This window comes from Halyomorpha halys, unplaced genomic scaffold, assembly GCF_000696795.3.
Source record: "Halyomorpha halys isolate HHAL.00 unplaced genomic scaffold, Hhal_1.1 Scaffold661.1, whole genome shotgun sequence".
Lineage (NCBI taxonomy): Eukaryota > Metazoa > Arthropoda > Insecta > Hemiptera > Pentatomidae > Halyomorpha > Halyomorpha halys.
The window spans coordinates 86,019-90,039 of record NW_027116476.1 but is presented as its reverse complement, the minus strand read 5'-3'; the positions used below and the strand labels follow the sequence as shown (position 1 = coordinate 90,039).

General features: G+C 30.3%; 1 protein-coding gene and 1 long non-coding RNA gene across 3 annotated transcripts in view; one reads left to right on the top strand and one right to left on the bottom strand.

The window, feature by feature from the left end:
* Nucleotides 1-2,994, top strand: part of LOC136797241 (uncharacterized) — a 136,554-nt gene extending 133,560 nt beyond the window's left edge. For both annotated transcript variants that reach the window (XR_010845083.1, XR_010845084.1), the window contains one exon: nt 2,814-2,994. This is a non-coding gene — a long non-coding RNA (uncharacterized lncRNA). The remainder of the gene's footprint in view (nt 1-2,813) is intronic.
* Nucleotides 1-4,021, bottom strand: part of LOC106685129 (facilitated trehalose transporter Tret1) — a 228,444-nt gene that overhangs the window by 143,592 nt on the left and 80,831 nt on the right. The window lies entirely within an intron of this gene.

The window sequence follows — 4,021 nt, the reverse complement described above, 5'->3', positions numbered from 1 at the left end:
TATAACTGTATAAATATTTTGTATAACCAAGCAAAAATAAATATCTGAATTCAATATGTGAACTGGTTTATTATTTCAAATATATAACATTGGATTGATTTTAATTTATATTTATGTAATATTAGCATAGAGTATACGTTGTCACGGAAATATGTCGCCTCTGAGGCCTACACGGGCACGGTTTTTTTTAATTTAAAAACTTTATTTAGTGATAAATGTTAGAATCTGCCATCGTTGAGCAATTGGTAATAGTCGTAACTGATTACATTCATACTTAATAAAAAAAAATGAAAATATAAAAAAAATAAATAAATAATAACATCAAATAAAATAAATAAGTAAATGAAATACAATCTCTCTCTAAATATATATGTAAATAGAAGATAAAAATCGAACTATGTACATGAAGAGAATAAAAAAAAATTATAATAATAATAATGAAAAACTTAATGATCACTAAGTCACATTTGTACTTTTATATGACCCCTCTCTATTCTCCACGTGTGAGGGGTAAAGTAAGGCTCTACAGTGTATGTAGTATACTTCAGCAACCAATTTTGTTATATATTTACAAATAATATCGTATCTTTTCAATTTATTAATCTAATTATTTTTATTTATTGCTTTCATAACGAAATAACATTAACAGTTTATTTAAATCTACGGGGAAATCATTATTATGATAATAATAGTTATTTATTATTACTAATTATTCAAATGAGCAAAAAAAATATTCGTGGGAAGCTTGTCGTCTATTAAAGAATAATAATAAAACTTACAGAAATATTGATAATTCATCAGGATTAATGGTGATTCATTTCTTCTTAAACACGAAAACAGAGATACAAACTGAAAAAAAAGGCGTGAATCAAATGTCAATGCTTGACATTTACGGGCTTATTGCATCGCCGGTCGGATTTCACCCCCTCCTCCCACCCCATAAATACAAAGCCCAATTTATGACCTCTTACATTTTTTATGTGTTTTATTTCAGCTCGATCGTAAATGTTTCCTATTTTCGTCCTTATCGAACTCTGCTTTTAATCGTTTCTGTTCATTTATTACCATGTTTCTGCGTTGTTACATTTGATGTAATCATTTTTTAAAAATGTTCAAATCAATGTCTGAAAAATTATTTTCTTTAATACAATGAAACATTGCCTTAAATAGGATTCAAGAAGTTGGCCACGTGTTACAGAAATATGTTTATGGTCACAAATAAAATAAATTTCTCGTAAGCTGCATTCTAGAATTTTCCTCTGCATTATATGTATTTTATAAAATTGGGTGATTAATTTTGCTAGCTATATTCACCCAGTCAAATGAAATACTTGACCTAAACATTCAAAAAATAAGGAAGTAACCTGCTTTTTATTGTTTAGTTCTATCAGTGTTACATCCAAAATGTCCCACGGATTTGTGCTTAAAGGTTAGGTCTGGGATAGATAGAAGAGTAAGAGATAACAATTCATTATTCATCAATTTCTGGATTATTTTTCTTGAACTAAGAGATTTAGTGTAAAAACAATTCTTTACGAAATTGGAGCCTATTAAATTTGCTAAAAATATGCTTATATAACTTTTTTATCTAGTTTCTGTGATTTGGATGGTACAATTATTAGTCGTAGTAATGGTACAATTAAAAAGAAATTGTTTATTTTTTACTTTTTTTTTTTTACTACAACCAGTTCGCTTAGACAATGTCATTGAAACATCCCATTACCAGTCGAACTTAGTTCCCCATTTACATACCCCTGTATATTTGCTCTCAAATTTCTTTAAACAAATATGTCCCTCATTTGTTTATTGTTATTTAATTATTCTTATCTATTTGGTTGCCATTTCCTATTTTGTTTTTTCCCTTTGGGTAGTAAGAACCGGTAGAGTTTCCAATATATCTGGATACGCAGTTGAGGAAACTTCTCTAGTGCTTCAAATTGTTTGACCCGGTATTATTCAATAATGCGGTAAGTATTAAAATACCATACATTAATAACATTAGCTTGGCATGTTATTTAAATTTCTAAAAATTAAAAAAAAAAAACACTCCATTACATATTTAATATTATTATAGAGGCAAAAACTACTCATCCTTTTGAGGAGATAAAAACTAGGTCCAAGTTTGAGGTTTAGGTTATCAACTAATAACAGTTTCAGATCCAAATCTGTTGGTACTGATAAAATTTCATATAAATAATTTAGAATAACATTATTCAATTATTGTATGAGCCGGTCCTGTTCACTGAGATATGAGGGAATATTTGAAAAAAAATCAGTGCTGTTCCATCACAAGCTGAACAAGGTTTCAGTGTTTCAAAAGCATATTTTTGTGAATCGGTGTCAAAATTAATGTATACGTATGTAAGTAATATGTAATGTTAATGTATACTATTCTTAATTTATATATTTGATATTTATTTATTCATATATATTCAATCGATATTATTCTTATTAAATATCTGAATTGATATTCGTAACCATTTACTGTCCTGGCTAACATTATTTGTAAAGGGACTATCCCTAAGACAAATAAACATGTATGATTATAGTCATGCAACTTCTTAGTTGCGTTGTCCAGTTCTGTTTTTTATTTCATTATCGGGACTTGAATTTACCTTCTTCTTAATGTATCGTCGACATGTTCCTAATGACTTCTTTAGAGAAGTTTATGGATGTTACTGAAGGAGTTCATTGGACTATGCGAACGAAATATTGAGAAGAAGAGAAATATCCTGTGGAAAACTATAATAGAATTATTAAAATACAGTTCCTGCTTACATCTTCCGTATTTGTTGTATAGTGTTATGTTGCAGATATGTCCCTCCATGTTGCAGACCACGTGACGGCTAGATGAGGAGCGAGGGGGACGGGGAGGGGGAGCGGCTGCTGGGAGGCGGGAAGAGCCACCCCGTCATCCTCGAGCTGGCCCCTGAAGGCCCACCCCCGCCGCCGGCAGACAGGAGGGAGTCTGTTGCCTCCACCGACTTCGCCGTCACTAGTGAGTACTACCTTTGTCATTTTTAAAGTTTCATTGCAATGGAAGTCAAAAAGTTGCTACACTGTTTGTATTATAACAGCACAAACCATAAAATGTAGGAGTTTGTAGAAAAACATTGGTTATGCAAACTTCTTAAGTATACCTGAGCATGTAGAGTCTCTCTTAAAATAAAATAAATACTTACTAAATAAAATTTGTAGAGGCCTTTGTGGCTGATCATTCTACTCAGGGATACTTTAGCATTCTAAAATCAGATGTGGCGTCGCATGGTGCTATACATCAGTGTAACTTTATATAAAAATCGGAATTCAATTATGAATTGAGAATTTGTATTTATCAATAAATATATTCTATGTAAACACTTTCTAATACTTCATAATACTGTATCTCAAATATTTAATAAATAATATAATAAATAAGAAACCTACTATAATATTTTGGTTATTTAAAACTGTTCTACATTAATATTCAGGATCACAAAAAAAAAAAAAAATAATAAAATAAATTTCAGTATACAGTAAATCAGTACAGTAAATGATAAAATAGGATTGAATCTTAAAAAAAAAATTAAAGTAATATTTTTTGGGATGTTATTGGCCTTGAATTGAAAAACGAAAAAAGCCTATCTCCATATTCATTTATTCGTATCAACGGACATAAGCAGAGAGATTGGCTAACTTGTTTATTCCTTTCCAATGGGTAATCCATTGGTAACCTCTCGTTTGGTGTTGATTAGCATACAATTGATTGTTGAACTTTATTAGAAAATAAAATAAGTTAAATTTTTAACTAACAATTATAACAATAAATAAAAACACTAACCACTTTTTACACTATTATGTACAATATTTACTCTCTCGACCTGAGGAACTGCCAGACCTCTCTATCTCCCAGCTCTTCGAGATCCCAGTGCAGCCATCTCCTTGCGTCACTGATAATAATCCAGAGGCTGAGTTAGTGTTATTTTATACCAGATCAGCCTGGTTGGCCTTACATGATTGATATAATTGTCACATATATATA